The following is a 19,325-nucleotide window of genomic DNA, read 5'->3' on the forward strand; positions in this document are numbered from 1 at the left end:
TGCTAGAAGAGTTTTTCTATTCTGTGTCCTGCTGGGATTAGGTTTTTCTAAAAGTGAGGTTTTAGAATTGGGTTTAAAAGTTCGAGCATCATGAGCATCTGAAAGTTTGCTTTTAATGTTTAGATAATCCCAATCTTTCTGATCACTGTTTCAACCCCCACCCTGGCCCCAAACTCTTAAGACTTTTGCCCTTGTACAAGGACATCTGGGGAGTGTCAGCCCAGAGGATGAACGCAGGAGTGATGTGGAAACAACCAAAAGTACACTGCCTATTGTAGCGAGTGCTTTTACAAGAACCTGGGAAGAAAAAAAAAAAAAAAAGCTATGTGGGATTGTTTCCTTAAGCCAGATCAAATCTTAAGTATACCAGAGTAATGTCTGTAATTGCTATAAACTTTTAGGAAACAGTCCAAGAAATCAATTTGGATAAAAATTCTGGAAAGATTTTCCTGAATTATTTTTTCCAGTTCATTCCAGTTAGAAAAATCTTAACTATATTTATTTGAATGCCATTAGGTGGGACATTGAAGGAAGTTTCCCTTTTTACTGACTGTGGGCTTCCAGAAAAGTGTGTAGCCCCTGGGATCCATAACATTTCCAAGAGGTGGGGATATACTGAAAATGCTAAGACCATATGAGTGCATATTTTTATTTTATTTTATTTATTATTTTTAATAGCCCTTCAAACTGCAATTCCTTTGGCAGCATTTCTCACAGGGCCTTCAAAACAAGGTTTCCACCTGCTTTTCATGCTGTCATTGGTCTGTTTGTGCTTCTGGATAATGTAGATTCTGCATTTTTGTTATATGGTCCAGAAAACTCCGCATTACTGAATGCCATGATAAAGGGACAACATACATACTTTCTGATGGATTCGTTTTCTGTCCCATAGCTCAGCAGGGATCCTGGAGCACTTGAGTAACCCCTACAAAACCTAGAGGAGAAACAGTGGAGTTGGGAAGATTCAGATCCTGTATGATGAGTAAAATGGCTTTACTCACCCTGAATGAGGGAGTGAGGCTGTAAAAATGAGTCCACCTTCTGTTTCTGCCTCCTTTTTTATCACTCACCCATGCACATAAAGAGAGGGAGAACCTATACGCACACAACTACCCAAGCACCCTTTTGGCAGAGAGGTTGATTCAATGTCTCTCACAACATACACATCTGCAGACCTGTCCTGCTTCCACTGACATCCCCTATAGTGTCCTTTCAATGCACAAGCTCACCTGATGTAACTAAAAAGAAATGGGAAATGTTTTGAATCTCCAAATTTCTTTCAGGTGATCTCACATGTGAAATCTGACAAGTTAATAAAGTAGAAGCCTGTATCCATTTTTCTTCACTGACACACACTGATTGGCTTCAGCATAAGTGAGAGCTGTTTAAACGTGTTGTTTCAGTGATCCCCTGGGCCACCAGAAGATATATGCCCTGCTCAGGTCCTTCACAAGCTTCAGGGAGGACTGTGCATTTTGCTGGACCTCCCCACACAAATGAATTTTCCTTCTTCGGAGGGAGAAAACAAACCAGCCCCTTTAAAAGAGTGGAGCTGTGCTGCACTACTGCGGGACCCGTTCTGCTAATGTGTTCTCATCCGAATGCAGCACTCCCTGTCTGATGCTCTCCTTTAGCACTAGTATATGCACACAGTCAGCAAAGGCACTGGTGCTGCTCTCCTTTCCTTCACACAGGGGCTGAGGACAACCTAAGTACTGATTGTGTATATGACGAGCTAATTTTGCTCCTGTCTCAGCACCTCTCCCTGGTTTGTCTCACCAAGCGGCAGCTGCAGCAGTCAGGACGGGTATCTAAAGTGCGGTGGTGCTTAGTGTAAGTTCTCACTCTGATCTGGATTCACAATCAGCACAGAGAGCCCTGCTCAGTAATCTGCCTGTAAAGGCTGCCTCTCCACCTTCTCATCCCCAGTCCAGGAGCCTATTAAATTAATGAGACAGAAGTCAGTGCAACAGCAGTCAACACGTTATTGGTGCACAGCACTGGTGCTGTTACAATGTGCCTGTTTTTTCTCCTGGGACATTTAATTTCCGCTTCTCAAATGAGCTGCAAAGCTGTGAAGCCTGGCAGTGTTCTTTCTAGACACTCTGTGATGCAGATAATGAGGGTACTGATAGGTGCCTAGGAGACTGTGATGGCTCTAAGCACAGCTATGGTCTGATAATGCTTTATGCCAGTAGTGTCACAGCGGAACCACTATCATCCCTCAAGGAATGGTTCATCTTTATGTGTAATACAGCAGCTGTCACCTAAACGGCTAATGGGGAAGCAAAGTAGAACCTTAGTGCCAGTAATCTTTGTCACTTAATAATTTTAAAGGTATCAGACTTCAGTAGCTCCCGCAAGTTCCAATAAAAAGTGTGCTTGCCATTTTTTTTATTTTGTTTGCCATGGATTAAATGTAAATTGAGAAATCCGTGATGCAGCTCCGTGCAGATCTAATTTAGTATAATTTGAATAGCCAAGTAATTAAAATGTATTATAGGTATAAGATGCCGGGATGGTGGAGTGTCTGCATTTAAGAGGAAGATTTATTGGGCTCACTACATCCACAGTGAACCTTCTACAACCACATTAGCTAACATCTGTCGGAAAATGTCGAGATGCAGGGCATAAGACGTATCCTCTCGGAGTGTATGCTTGCATGTATTTGAACAACAGGCTAAGAATACAGAGCAACATTTGCAAAATAAGCTCCTCGGGAAGACAGCGTGTCCCTCTGTGTGTGCTGTATTTGACTAATTTAGGAGGTTGGACAGAATGTGTGTGTGTACATATAAGATATACGTGTGTCTACATACATGCATGCAAGGCGGCATAGGTGAATGGGTACCTTTTGTGCTGTGTGTGTACACAGGGAGAGAGGGGAGACACGCAAATACACAAACGTGCTTCTGTAGTCTTTTTCCCAATTAACGCTGGTTTCCCACAGTGCTAGAACTGCAGTTTCATTCAATTCCTGAAGGCAGGTAATGATAATAATTAATAGGACAGTTGACACACACGACGTGAGTATTGACATTGCACTATTAGTGTTTCCTGGAAGATTATTTTGTTTGTTTTTGTGTAAGTGCTTGAGATTATAGCTGGTGATTTAGTAGGATAGGGGAACAGCTCCTCGAGAGGAGCTGAGCTCCTTTCAGTCACACCTCCAGACAGACTGATAATCTTTGGGGAGTTAGCACACTTATGCTGGGGAAGGTTAAGAGGAGAGCAGTGTGGAGACGTGGCTGTCCAGTAATTGTCTGGGGGATGAGTTGCAGATCCTGACAGCCCCCAGTTCAAACTGCCCTGTGCTACACACTCTGTGTGGATAAATCAGAGGATGTTTTTCTGGAATTTGAGAATCACATTTGATGGGAAGAACACTGTGATTGGAGTTACAGAGCTGCTTTCTCAGTGACTGAGAAGCAGCAGGATTGCTAAAGCAACATCAGGCAAAAACGAGTGGTAGGAGAGACCATAATGGCACAGATTACCATGACCCATGCCGAATATTTAAAGGAATGCACAGACTGGAAAATATCTGCCATTTGGAGCACTTTGGCAAGCGTCGAGCTGAATTTCCTGCCTGCCATGCTGCTTGCCTGTATTTGTTATTATCCTTTTGTCTGCTGTGGAGGGCCCACAGTCAGCTCCGAGCAGGCATGCGTTCGCTCTGTGCTGACCCACAGGAACAGCACCAGTGGAGGTGCTGAGCCTTTTGCCTGGGAGTTAAATGTGGCTGAGGAAGGTAAGCATGTAGGGCTGGTGTCTCCTTCCTCTGTCTTTATGCAGCACTTGCAGCAAGGAGGACCTGGACCACAACAGATCCCTTAGGCATGATACAGGACATGCAGAAAGACAGAGTAGTGGTGATGGAGAAAGTAGCAAAATACTGGCTACCACCTAGACTAAGGGAAATGTTGAATGACTTCAGAGGGGACACAGCAAGCAGGCAGATCCGTGGCACACCAAATCCAGTTTTAAAGAGTGCAGAGAAATACACTTTAAAAGAACTACTGTTTGAACTACTTGTGTGCATTGCTGGGTTGTAAATTAGCCTTGATAACCTAGGAAAGAGATTTTGTTTTGGGAGAGTCTGAGGAATGGGTGCACAGCATGTCTTCACTCACAGTGTAAAGTGTCAGGGAGGGAAAGAGACAATAATGAAGACCCTGGACTACCTCGGACACTGTCACCTTTCCTCCGGACTAGGAGGTGGGTTACAATACAATTTTATTTTAAAAATTATTGAAAGTATTCAACTAACATATTTCCTCTAAAATACAGGACTACACATGGAGTTCTCCATAGAAAGGTGATTGCCGTTGTTAGGATGTTTACCTTATGGAGAAACTGATGAGGCTATGTTCACAGAAAAACAAACGATCTTAAAAAGGTGCGTTTACCAACACTTCTCCATAAATTACAAACATGACTATACTTGGTTTTGTAAGAAGACTGTATGATTACAAATGATAGAGGTAAATCTATTTCCTTCTCATTTCCTTCTCAGTGCATAACTAGTACTTGGAGCTCCCTGCCCCAGGATGTCTCTGAAGGAAGGATCTAAGAGACCTGACAGAGGTCTGGTCCTGTGAGTGGAAATCAAGAGCATCTACAGGGCTCCTACCTGAGGTGGGAGGGTAACACTCTTGGTATGGCTCTCCACATGCCCATGTCATGGGCATTGGGATGCCTGTTCACACCTGCTCCTTTCTGGTGAATTTCTTGTTCTTATGAGGTGTGTATGGATATAACAACATATAACTACAAAGTTCAGGGTTAGGAAACAACAGAGATGAGAAGAAGTGTGGATTGCAACAGGTTCTTGACAGTGATAGGCAAGCTGGCAAACAAAGAAACTTGGAGGACAACTGTGTGCCTAGGACAGGGGATGTCCAGGGCTTGATAAAATGGGAGAACACCTTGGCACCAGTGCCATTTACAGGTCACATCCTGCTGCAGAGGGAAAATATCCCACCTAGTTTCTAAATCTAGCTGAAGACCACTTTATGTCACCCCCCCTTAGCTGGCCCATCTGATCCCTATGCTGCAAAGAGACACCAGTCACACTCTACCTCTCTATGCACCCAGGCTGGGCAGTCCGGAGATTTCTGTGCCGCGTCCCTTCTTTATGACTTCTTTCTTGAAAAGAGTGAGTTTGCAGCCTCTGGGGAGTTGCCAGCTCTATTATCCATGCTTGGCAGATAGAAGAACGCAAATACAATACAGCAGCAGGTGCTTGGTTTTCCTACTAAATTGGAGGTATGAACTTGTGTTTTCAAAACCACTGGGTAACTATGTGCCTGGAGCATATCTTCAGAAATGTGAATCACTGCAGTCCATTCTCTTGGATCTTTCTGTCTTCACCAGCAGGCAGCAGAGCAAGCAGGGGAAGGAAGCTGGGCTGCTGTTACCTGGGCAGCCAGCACATCTGGATTTTAGCCCAGTCTGTCTCCGCTTCTCCCTTCCAGCATCTTGAAGCAGAGATGATAATACTTTCCACCCTTCTAAAATATGAAGGGAGAGGTAGTGGTTTTTATTAGTTTGACTGATTTAACTGGAAAAATTTTCAGGCACAGGGTTTTTCTTCAGGCCTGACATGGACTTTTTCATCCTTTGCCTCAAACCTGAGAAAACGATTGTGCACCCAGAACCTTGTCTGCATTTTCCAGCTGCATTGATTGCTCTCATAAAAGATACTGCCCCTCCCTACAGACCTTGCCTCACTTGTGTCCTTACTTACTCCATCATAACTATGCCAGCACTTCTGCAACTAGAATTGGTGGATTTCCATCAGACTGAAATGCTATCATTAAGATAGTGAAGAAATGCAGGTGTAAGCCTTACACTTAAGAATAGGAAGAAAAAAATATAAGGAATGCATTTCCCCTTCCCCCTGTTCTTCCACATGTAAATCCAGGCTATTCACTGGAACATCATTAATCATGCTGAATTGTTGTGGTATGCATACATATGTAAAACATAAACTCCTGATGAGTACTCCTGCAATTTAGCATTTATTAATGTCCACTTAGTATAAAATGTGACATCATATTTTAGGTTAGCACTTCATTGTTCATGTAAACTATAAACATTGTGCACTGAAAAAAACAGAGGATATGATTTTCCTGCAGTATCTCTTTGACATGTTTACATAAAATATAAAGCTAATATATCACTGGGCATTGGTGGAGGTTTGATTTTTTTTTTTTTTTTTTGAACTGTGTGTATTGTGCAACACATATAGCTCTGCGATAATATTTTTAGGGCATCTATTTCTACAGTGGAGTAAACTTTGTGAGTAATTGCTACCTGCAATTCAACAAAGTATATTTCAAACGTTTTCACTGTGCCAAATATCAGCTGATGCACCTCTTATTAGTATAAATGGCATAGATTAGTGTCAGGCATTTTCAACAGTGAAGAAATTACAGAAGCCTGCATGGCTCATTAGGCTCTTGTTGCATGTTAAAGAGGGCCAGACCTTATTAATAAGAGGAAAAGGGAAAAAAGACAGTATAATGGGAAAAGTATAAAACAGCTTTTAAGAAAAGAAAGCTTTCTGGTTTGGAGAAAAATAAAAGCATCAATTAACCTTTTCCAGTCTCTGAACACTTTCTAAAGTCATCTTAGCTTTGTTTCCACTGCATATATAGATTATATATAAAGATTTCAAGCTGAGAAATACTGCTCACAATCACACTGCACCAGCGAGAACTATTTTTGATGACTGAATGCGTTACACTGTTTATGTGGGTCACATTTTACATCCTGCTTCAGGAAAGTATCACTGTTTAAGTTAGGACATGCACCCACGTTTGACTTGAAGCTCTTGCTTATATCCCACTGAAGTGAATATGATTTAAGCACTTATTCCCAGTTAAGCACCTGGTGCAAGCAAAAGCTATGGAGGAGAAGGATGGATTTACAATAAATTTCAGAGCTCACCATAATTAAGGCCTCAGCCACATGGGTCCTGAACCCGCAAGCGACACATCAGCACTGTGCACATAGTCATATCAGTGTCTTGTAGGCTACATGTAAGGAAAAGACACGTGTGGGCAGAAACACATCTTCATGAGATGAAGGCCTTCATAGCACCATTCAGCCCAGCTGGCAGTAGGCATGGGGCAGCTCTTGCTCACAGTTTTGCTTTCTTTGCCTGTGATTTCCTTGGGCACTGAAAGTGTTATTGCTTAGGAAAGGAGAAAGAGGGTGTGGAAGGATAACCACAAACACGGTTGCCAAAAACCTACTCTCACTGGGGCAGTGAAGGAGAGCTTGTCCTCTCTTTGATGCAACAAAATTGAGTCTTGCTGTTGATGCCAAGAAACCTTGAGCCTTGACCCCTTCATATGCACTCAGGGGTTGGCACTGCAGAAGAACATGGCTAAACCCAGTCACCCACTGGTGTTGCACAAGCAGAGAGGGGTTTCCAGTTTCTTTAGGCTTGTATCTCTGGGTTTAATCTGTTTTTCCAAGCCAGCCTGCTATTTAGTGTTACAGCTGTTAGATCATACACATGTATGACAGGGACTTCCTAAGGAGGAAACATGTAGTGGACACCATTTTGGCAGAAAATAGATACATATAAAAGAGTTTGAAAATCACAGTTCTAAGCAAATTAAGCTAAACATAAAAAAAATCTAGCCTTTCTCACTTGGGATTTGCATACCCCATGATGTGACCACAAATGGGAACACGTTGTGCATTTTGGCCAAAGAGGTCCAGGTTTTCAGGCACCACATGAGTGGAGTGGAGCTGCTCCCAATTTGAAATATAAATCGGGGGTGAGTTAGTGAGCTACTTCCCATGCCAGGCACCACAGATCAGCGTATTGAATTTCTTACATTTTTTTCCCTGTGTGATTAGCATTTTACTTGAGTCTGAGACATTAATCAATAAAAGCAATACCCTGTAAACAGAGTAAAATGAAAAAGCAAGTGCTGCATTTTAATAATATAAATAGAAGACAGGGTGGCATGAGGGGCCAAGGCAAAGCCTGCAATCTGAATACCATCAAAGGTAAAAGAATTGAAGGCAAAGGAAATTTTCAAGGCTGATTGCACACAGATGAAGAAAAAAAAAAAAAAGGAAAGAAAGATAAAATATTGAACACTGGTTAGTGTGGGGGATGTGCCTGAAATATTTTATTTCACTGTGTTTTAAAAAATTTGTCCTTGCTACAGCCTATTTTCAGGGCAGAGAAGAAAAGAGAGGGGAGGGGGAACCCAACCCCTGGACTCAATAAATTAAGTAGAACAACATAGAAAAATATTTCAAACATCGCCATTAAAGCAGAGCCAAGTTCTTAATAATAAGTCCACTTCACAGTTTTTGTTCTTCAAAGAACACTGTCACAGCAGTTACTTAACAAAAAATAATTTAAAATTTATCTCATTGTATGTGGTACAAAATATCATGCTGGAAGCCTGAAAATAATAGCCAGCTGCTGTTTAGTGCTCTCCATCCAGGGAGCTCAAGTGCTCAGGGAAGCTGGCAAGTATTGCCTTGTGGGCAGGACACACTGAGGACTTGCCCTGCCACCACCACCCAGGCAGAGAGGAAGCCCATGGAAGAGCTGACATTGCCTGCCTGCTTGTTCTGCTTGGTACCCAGCAGGTACTTCCTCGGTTTTGCCCTTTTGACTTTGCTTCCTCCCCCTCTCCATCCCAGTATTCTCAGTGGTAACAGGTTTCATTCGTGGGTTGCTTTATTAAGTTTCTATGGAGCCACAGCAATTAGCAAGGTGAGCTCCCCAGGTTTATCTTCTGCAGGCTCCTCACAAAGACTCACCAGATAGTTACGCTTTTTCATTACAGCAAAAGACAGGATTTAGATTTCAGAAGATATTTAGAATAAAAAAGTCAGGGAGAGAAATATCTGAGGTTCAGAAACTCCACAGAAGTCTCCTCTTAACAGGAAAGAGTCAGAGTGCCCAAATTTGTTTCAGGAGGTTTCTGTCCCAACTGTTGAAGGTTGCTGCTACCTACTTTTCACCTCTTCTCCTGGCATGGAGTCCTGGATCAAAATCCTTCCCATCACAGGCTGAGAGGTGTTTATTCCCATATGAGATAGCCTAGGTAGTTTTTAACAGTTTTTAACCTCTAGATTCCTATAAAAATAATCTAGTGGAGATCTGGTCTATCCTGTAGTAAACAGGTTCCCAAACAGCAGGCTTTGTCTTCTTTTGGTGGACCCTTTGGTAGCAACATGTGGACCCCAAGAGGTCTGCAGAAGACGATACTAAATACTGTCAAGTTAGGGAGGTAGCAATGAAAAAGACTGATATCTGAGAACCCCCTGAGTAACTGGCTTACTGCATGGCAAAGTGTGGGTGCTTGTTGATCCCTCTCTCAGAAACACAAGGATGCAACCATGGGACTTGGGCTCACTGCCTGATGGACTGCCTTCCTGCTTCTCTGCTTGCTCAAAGCTTTACCTCAAGGTTGCATGTCCCTTAGAAAATGTTTCTGCTGCTTGTTACTTAAGCAGGATCAAAATGTTTGCTGGTGTACCAAAATGTTAGGGATGGTAGACAATGGCTTGCCTACACAAAGTGGCAAGCTACTAGTCTGATCTTACAACATGGGGGTAAGGATGCAGCTGCAGCTCAGACTGTAGGACTGAGGTGAAAAACAATAGCAGAGCAGATGTTTCCCTGCACAGCGTGGAATAAAAAGAAACATCTGGCCCTTGGCCCCTAAAGGATATTTCTCACAGCGAAGAGTAAATTAAGGGTGCATTGAGGATGCAGGGACTCGGCTAAAAGGAACTGCTGCCTCAGTAACCATCTCTACCCCAGCTTCTATCTTCTGAAGCATAATGCCACTTAAAATATAGGTCAGAAATAACTCCTGTAAGACACAGGCAATGAAGTACAGACATCAAAGTATCCACAAAATATATTCTACTATTTTGTCCAAACAAATAAGTAAACAAACAAAGGAAATATTTTTAAACATACATCAGTTATACGCTGCAGGATAAAACATGCTTTTTTTTTTTTTTTTTTTTTTTTTTTTTTTAATCTATTGAGTCATAAATCTCTGTATTTCCCTTTGTGTTTGATCTCATATATTACTTCGAGTTTCTAAAATGATAACAAGGCATGCATTAAAAATATTTCTCTTATTGTTACATTTCAAGCACGTTTACTGTTAGCTGCTTAGCTTCATTATGTATCATAGTCTGAATCTACAAATCAAGTATAATTAGACTTAGAGAACTGATTGGATTTCTAATTAAGCTACATTGGAAACAACAATGCACAATCAGTAAATATTCTGACTAGGTACATTTTAAAGAGCAACTCTTGGGCTTTTTGCTGATGACTAGACACCAGTGTCATTAAATTTGTTGGTGGCAAGCAAATTTTAAAGCTAAAATAGAGGCAATTAGTAAAGATCTTGAAATATTTAATCACGTTTGTCCAATTAGTGTGCAATTAGGCAATGGTGTGGCGTGGGACAAACATTCTGCTTCAGTGTTTGGTAGAGAAGGATCCCTTTGAAATTTTGCTATTTAGTTTATTGATATATAAAAAGGAAGTTATGGTTGTAATTTCCAATTTAAAAAAATACTGTGCAGATGGTCTGACTATATATTTAACAATGTTAAACAAAACTAAACAAGGGAAGCATGTTACCTGAAATTACACAGCTGTGATCAGTGAATAAGCTCCAGATCACATTAGATTACAGCTGTGGGCGTCTTGATCACAGAAGGTGCCAGGTAGTTACGCTGGTAAAACCCAAGCTATGTAAGCTGGCCTGTCACATCTCAAGATGACATGATAATTTTGTCCTTGACTGAAGACACGCTTTCTCTTTGGGCTTTGCCTTGTTGTTTTGCATTCCTTTCAAGAAGCCTTATGTTGGCAAGTTCATTGTGCAAGGTAAAGTGGTAGCTTCCCGTGAACAAGCCAGTTAATCATTATCCTGACTTGCCTTCATCCTGGGGATCTGACTTCCTTTTGGCAAATTTTAGGCTCTCTTTTAAAAACAATCCCTATATGCATTGGTTGTTTTACAAAACTTCAATGAACCATTTTGGCCAGCGCATTTAAAGTGCCTGTTGTAATGCATTTTAACATATAACCCTGCATTGAAAATGTCATCATATCGGTATTTTATCAAATCCGTTTCCTCTGTGTGGCTACGTGCAGATAATAAAGGGAACGGTGCCAGGGAATGTCCCCAGGTGCTGGAGCTCAATTACGTGGATTGTTAAATTGTTGGAGAGGTCCTTGGCATGGTTTTGGCTTGGGTCAAGCACAGCTCTCCCAAGCCATCCCTGGACACAGCTCAGGTGTTAACTCTGGCCAGAGACTGTTCCCAACAGGCGTTTTTGGAGGGGAGGAGGATTAGGAGAATGGAGTGGGTCATTTTGTGCCAGCTGGCCTCCACGTCAAAGTACATTTAACCTTCTAATATTGATAGTCCCCGTGGGTTCACAAGGAATTCATTTGAGGAAAGATATCTAACACAACTAACTCAGAATGACGTGGATACCGGCCCAGATCCCTGACTTGTTCTCCTCTGAAATGCTCATCTTATTTCCACCTCCTATTCAGCATAGACTAAAAAGCATGGGAATACTCTTTTTTTTTTTTTTTTTTTTTTTTTTTTTTTTTTTTTTTTTTTTCCCCTCAGTGATCAAAAAAGAAAGAGATTTGGTTTAGCTGTTGTTTGGATTTGTTTGTCAGATTTTTTTTATTATTATTTTTTATTTATTTTCTGAAAAGAGAATAATAGGTGATCAAATTTTAAAATATCTTTCTATATATTTCTGGTAAATACTCTCACAGTGCTGTTTAGTTATTGTGCATTTAAGCATTGTCAACTTTATTTTCACATATGAAAAAAATGTGTTTGATTTCAGTGTTAAAAAAAATACTGAAATAAAGCAAAGAATGCTTCCTAGAAATGTTGTGCTTTGTTTTCTTTGATAGGTACAGACCCAGAAATTTGAAGTAGAGAGTTTTGCCTTGCAATCAGGTTGGTGTGGGAGGAAATTTTATGAGCACAGTTGTATTAATTTCTTGAGCAACGTTAACTCAAAACAAAATATAGTTGAACCAAAAACAAAAATGATGCCAAGAGGAGCACTACGTGGGAGAGGTATGAGACAAGGTAACACAGTGGAAAATAAAGAATTAGACATTAATCTATTCCTCAACCACACTCAAAAGCCACCTGGATCAAAGGCTAAATTTTGACCCTTGGCTATTCAAAGGTTAAAAGCAAAACCTCTCAGATTTGCTGTTTTCTACATCTTAGGAAGGGTTTACATCATGTTTTCCTGGGTGTCTTCTCTGGGAAGAAGAAAGGCCAGCACTCTCCTAGAGGGCTGGAACTCCATCAGCTTTCCATGCCTCACTTTGAATCTCATGAATGGTGATTTGGAGCCCTGCTGGGAGGTGAACCTTGTCGTACATGAACCACTCAATCTTTTAATTATGATTATGTCACAAATAAAAATAACTGATAATAACATTTGCTGATATTGTTTTAATAGAAACATGCATGATGTCCTTAATTATGTTTTCTCAAGTTTCTAATGTAAAAAATACGAGCAGCAGGTCTTCAATATGTTGGCAAATTGACCGCCAAATCCTATATGAAAACAAGACATGAAAGTGGTATTTCACGGCCTCTGCATCACCATGCCTTTGTTCAAGTAAGAGATCAGGAAACCTAATCAATAGGCTACATGCCAGAAGATTGAATAGCCAGCTGGAGAGGCAGCGCTACGGAGGATGTAAGTCTTACAGTTAATGCCTTGTACAAATCACACAGGGCCTGGGAGGGGTTAATCAAACATGTATTGCTCTGAGTTACAATGGTCTTTCTTCTGCCTGAAGAAAACGCTACCTTTCACAGCTTTTTAACATCTAGAAAAAGAAAGGGACTGCTTCTCCAGTTACAGAAAGTTAGTAAACCATGCAGCTTTGAGCTGCACTTCGATCTAAGTACCTGTGTGTTTGTATCCAGGATTATGTACTGAACCTTCATGAACTGGAACCTTAACCCTCAGACATGCATATAAGTTGTAAATATATATATGTGTGTGTGTATGTATGTACATGAGCATTACTATATGTGTAAGACACTGTGCGTGTAAATGAATTGTGAACTTTGAAGAGAAAAAGAATGTTTCAGAAATTCAGAAAAGGAAAAACTTGTTTATTTGATAATGGAAACAAACCCAGCACTTGTAGGACTTGCTATTCATACACCACTGTCAAAACAGCTCTGGGTGGATGCACAGACCAGCAGGTCCTCTGTAGCTGCTGAATTCCTTGCAGTGTTGTCTTTATCAAAGAGGTAAACGTAGATTTGAAAAATCGCTTTGATGTGCAAGACATCATAGAGCAGCAGCTCCATTCATTGCAGAGAGAGTCCATTATTTAAGTCTCTCAGGCAACTGTACAGATTCCCCATAAAAGGAAAAATATCGGGACTGTGGAAAAGAACCCCCCAACAGCATGTGTGATGCTGACTTTGTGGAGGCTTTCCCTCCGGTTTTGGTACCTTGGTCCCGTGACACAGCATGGTGTGTGATGGAGGGATGGGGCACTGGGGTGCTATGGGCTGAGCAGGGGGCAGCATCCCCCATAGGCTGTTTGTATATGGGAAGGGGACAGGCAGGCAGGAGCAGGGGCAGAAGGGGAGCCCACCACCCATCTAGTGGCACAGCTGTCCCCCGAGCTACCAGGTGACGTGACATCCAGGCTCTGCTGTATGGCACTGGGGGACAAGGTCTTCCCGCCTCCCCTCCTTATTGTCATAAACTGTGTGAATGCGCAAGAAAGGGTCTGTGAAATTAATTATACTGTGAGTGCTTGGTAACCAAATGAATTGTAAATTGTACATTATTAAAACAGCATCAGAGCACTGACTGATCTATTATTCTTTAGGGAAATGTACGAAGATAAGAGCTTTATGTGCTTTAGGGGTCTTTCCAGCTACCACTGCACAGCCAGCTTTGTAAGAAAAAATGTGGCAATATTTTGCTAGTCTGAGTTGCAACTGACACAATACTGTACTATTTATTTTTATTACATTGTCTCATATTTAATATATTCAAAATAGTGTACACTACCAGTGATATAAGCATGCCCAGTCCCTTTCTGTTTATCCTATTTCAGATGATATTTGGGACTAATCACCCTCACTATTGTGTCAAAATATCTGTAGGTTCAGAAAAAAAAAAAAAAAAAAAGAAAAGAAAAAAAAAGAGAGACATTTTAAGAAACATGCCCTTTTGCACAGATCATGTAACTAACAGGATGTACAGCTATTGTTAGTCTGATCATTTTGCCTGCATATTGCTCCTTGCTGCCTACCTTTGTCTTTCAGCTTTAGCGAAGCTAGGCAGAGAGATACATGTTCTTACAGCACCCAGAAAAATCCTGTTAAAAAATACAAGGGAAGGAAAAGACAGCGGGTTTATATGTGTAAGCGTGTTTTCCTTTCTTTCTTCCCTCTTCGCACTCCTCTCATGCAGTGTCTGATGTCCAGGAGACCTGGTTCCCACGTGTGCCATGGCATCGTTGGGAGCGCTACGGACCAAAAGCCATGCTACCTCCTGCTGCGGGTGCTGGGTTTCCATACTGCTCCATCTAGGCACAGCCCCTGACACATGACCAGATGGCCCCTTTCACCCGATGCCTCCAGAAGACAGACATGTTCAACAGGGGTGTGTATGGGAGGAAGAGAGGAGCTTTTGTCAATGCCACTATTGAAGAAAAGGAAAAAAAGGAAAAGCGGTGTCTACTCTGGGATAGCTTTTCCCACAAGATCTCCTTTATATTCCCTCCTTGAAGAAAGATGCACAACAGTGTGTCCTTACAGCTGCTTGACACTGGAGAGGAGAAACAGCTGGAGAAACAATCTCTCTCCAGCTGGAGACACATCTCCCAAACAAGCTGTTCAAGGCAGACATGCAGTGGTTTCTACAGCCACCATGACAGTGGCCTCAGACCAATGGGTGAACACTTTGGGTTATTATGCACTAGAGTAACCCTAAGTAAAAAAAAAAAAAAAAAAAAAAAAAAAAAAAAAGTTTCCCTCCAGCTGCAAGACCTAGATAGGCATTCAGCAAAACTCATCACTCAAATAGTCAAAGAAATGATTGCAACTTGAGTGAAGACCCATGTAAATTAAAGCACAGAATTTCAGGACTTGATTCCCCCCCCATTCAGTCACTGAAGACAATGAAATTTCCCTAGGTAAGCTATTTCCAAAACAGAGTAGGGCATCTTCGCCTGTTTTCCAATTTATCAACATAAAGAGGAGAATTGATAGTTTTGAGAATATGCATTCTTTCTAGCAACTCTCCTAACTCTATTTAAGAGTATAAAATACGGTGCTGCCTTTCTCCTCGTTCATCAGCCCCGCAGGAGTCAGTAGCATCTTTCGGGCGGCCTGTGCCAGGAGGTGCACTGCGTCCTTACACTCAAAAGAGGGCAGCATTTTACTGAGGCTGCCTGAAAGGACGGGGACGGCTCCAAGGATGTAGAAGAATGTCAGCGAAGGAAAATCACCAGTTACAAAACGTACACGTCGTCGTGTTCTGAGAGATTAAACTTAATGGACGAAATGCAGTGTTCCTACGACTTCGTATTGATGAAAAAAAAAAAAAAAAAAAAAAAAAAAAGAAGTTATATTAATTGATCGATGTTATTAATGAGCACACCCTATGTATATTCAAGGAATTATTTGTATGGTCTGTCGTGCACCTATAAGGCTCCATTTCTGCAGCACATTGCAGTGACTTTGCCTCCAACTTTTGCACTGCAATAGCCAACTAATAATAGACGGATGCATCATGGATAAATACCTTACATGAACAAAGGGATAAACTGTGCCTGAGGCAATTAAAGAATTCACTTCTCCCTCATCAAAGTCCTGATTCAATGAATTTCTTCAAAATGTGCCTAAAATGTTACTAGGCCATTCTTTTCAATTACTTAAGTACCTGCTGGCAAATCCCATCCAAAATGAAGAGTAAGAGCTTTATGATTTGACCCTAAAGGACGTGTCTTCTAGTGTGAAATAATCAAGCCTGCAAAGAAAGATCAAAATGCCACTACTCACTTTAAACTATAAATTTGGACCTTTCTGATCACGTGTGCTCCCTCCAGCTGCCCACAGCTTGCCTCCTCTTTGCGAAGAGCCTGTCCCGTGTTTGTTCTGCCTACACATCAGCATATTATTAACTTGTACAAGGAAATTCTAAGGAACAACATATATTTAAAGTATATCCTGGATCCTTGGAATATTAGAGAGTACCCAAATGTAAGACAACGCTTTTTGGTTCCCCCTCCCTATTCCACATTTAGTGAAATGTTGCTCTTCTGAAAAAAAAATATACTGTTCGTGTTATTTGATGTGCTCCGCCAGGCTGTGTGAATCGTGGAAGATCCCCAGCCAGAGCAAATGCCCACCTTCCTTTCCTGTTTGCATACAGCAAACAACAGCTGTTGCAGTACTGAAGAAGCACACCTGATGTGCCTAACAAGAGATTTCTAAAATATTTGTCCCAAGATGACAGCCACCCTGCTACTAAGCATTTATTTCATGGAATCTGTAAATGGGGAGGTGCTGAAGTTGTGGCAGTTCAGTTTATCAGAGGCAGCAAGGTACTTGAAACTTTATTCTGTGACTTCAGGCTAAACCTGCATTACCAGAAGGATACAGACCCATGCCTGGGGATAGTTGTTTCCCACCCACCTTAAATACTCACTGAAGAATCCCTGATGGAGCCTGCTGAGCCCAGGTTTGTGTGCTGCTGTCCCACAGCCACTTGCCCTGCTTTCCCCGTGGGGCTGTCCCTCCGGTCCCCGAAACATACCAGCTGAATGCCTTTGCATCAGCCCTGGGGAATCTGGCACAGCATCTCCAAGCAAACCTGCCAGGAAGCAGGGTCAGCCCTTTGCAAATAAGCCCTGCCTGATCTGAGTAATACAAACGGACGCCTGGAAGATTAATTCATCCCTATAATAATACAACCACTGTTTGCACAAACCAGTGGCATGCAAGAGTTTCTTATTAAAATACTCAGGATATGCATTAAGATCTCACTCAACAAAATAGGTCTTAAGGAGAGAGGAGGGAGAGAGAACGAGTGCAAAATTTTCTTGCTTACAGTTTCCCACTCTTTCATCAGATTTGATATAAAACTACAAGCGGCATTGTAAATGGACCGACGAGTTGTCTAATTGTCTAGAACAGCCTCACGTAATTTATAGTGTCTCCTGATTTCTCTTTTGTAACCTCCAGAGCCATCTGCAGTGAATCATAGCATCTCTTCCTACTCTGAGAGCATACCAGGGTATGATTTTCCCTTTGTTTCCCACTTCCCCCAGTACGGAAGCATGCACATTTCCACCAGGTTTGTTCCTACTGTATCAATCCTTTCACAAGTGATTCCAGTCAGCCCTTTAGAAGTGGAATCCAAAAGATTATTTTTACTATTTCCATTCTCCACTGTGGCATATAGTTTTCTTGCAGAAAGGGTATCTAACCCTATATGCACATGTATGAATATACATTTGCATCAGGGATGCATATCGACACAACACTTGTCACAGAATGCAAATATGCTATTAAAACTAACCGTAGGAGAGAGAACACATATATAGACCAAATCTCCAAGACACTTGAATCGCCCTTCAAGATGCCCTACCACTAGCCACAGACCTGACATCTCTTTGTAATGCAGTCCTGAGACACTCAATCTGCTTGCTCTCTTACCCAATGTAAATCAGCAGTGAAGTTGTCCACAGAGGAGCAGGGGCTGGGGGATGACTCTGGCCTGATGGGCTGTCTCTTTCTAGCTGCATGCACAGTGGGGCTGCTCACTGAGTTTTCAGTGTGCCTATTTTCTCGGGCTCTTTTCCAGCAGGGAGTAGGAAAGCAAGAAACAACAGAACTGGTGTAATGCACAGGGTAAATCAGACCAGCTCATTGTGAAATCTATTGCTGTGCATGATTGTTATGATAATAAACGCGGGTGAGCTCTGGTTATTACATGCACAGCCCTGTACTAACTGCTCCCTACCGTTCGCCCGTTCTCTCACTTTAGCAACACCCCACACACCTGTTCAAATAATATTACTATTACCTTGTGTTGACACCACATCCACCCTTTCCTTTCATATAATAAGAGCTCCTGGTGAACTGTAAATGGAAAGCTTGTGGTAGCAGAAGCCGATTGTTTACCTGTCTCCAGTTTGTTGCCACAGATACTTGGTAGGCAGAAGTGAACAAAGATCAGTTTGACATCCTTGTTAAGCAGGATTTGCCCCCCACCTCACCCACAAAAGGTTACTAGTTGCTATTCAAGCCTGAGCTCCGCAGGTGTGCCATCACACCTGTCTGAAAGAAAACAAAATACAGTTTGTTTCATTACGGCTATTGCCCTAGCAAAAGAAAGAAGACCTTGCCCTGCAACACAGGCACAAGCATTTGTTTTAATATTTCAGTGAATCCGAACAAACACGGGCGGATATCTCTGTTTATATTTAGCGTTCAAGCCGAACGCAATGAAAGCGCTCCCAGCAATCGATGGCAGTGAGCATCAGCTCCACTGCTCCTGTGAAGCTCGAGGCCAAGTGCAAAGCTCAGCTCCAAACCCATCTTACAGTGTCAAAGGGGGTTTTGTAACTTCCCAAGCTTTTCTGCCAGCCACGTGTTGCAGTGGGAGCTGTGGACAGCAAGTGCTGGGGCAGGAGCAGGGGTGGGCTTGCCATTTGCCATTTTCTGTTGGCATTGAGACACTGCTGAAGGTGATGGAAAGACTTCAGTAGGTATATGATCAAGAGCTGAGTCACTGGAGTTCCCAATGTTTTCAGTAGAAGCACCCCCACCCCCCAAAAAAAGAATGCTAACAGCAACAATTTGCCCATTTTCCACTTAGAGTAATGCTCTGCGTTGCTTTACATCCTTATTAAACTGCTCCTGTTCTGGTTTAAAGGGTGATGTTTGCACTCAGCTGTAAGGTGTTTCTGCCTTTAGAAGAGGAAGTATGGTGGATGCATAGAACCAGCTGGTTTGAAAAGGGTTTATATACTGGGCTGCAACCTGTGTAGAGAAATGTCCTTGAGGCAGGAAGCATATTTTATTTATTGTTTTATTTATTGCATACGTCAAGTAAATGGAATCCCAAATTATGAAGATGCAAAACACAGTGTGGGTATTTATCAGCACTGAATGTTTTTATGTGCTCCAAGACAACTTGGGGTTTCCCTGCTGACTGTGAGCAGCTTGCTGGTTTTGAAGATCTAGCACCTTTGGAACTGAAGGGATATG

This window comes from Aythya ferina, assembly GCF_964211825.1.
Source record: "Aythya ferina genome assembly, chromosome: 2".
Classification (NCBI taxonomy): domain Eukaryota; kingdom Metazoa; phylum Chordata; class Aves; order Anseriformes; family Anatidae; genus Aythya; species Aythya ferina.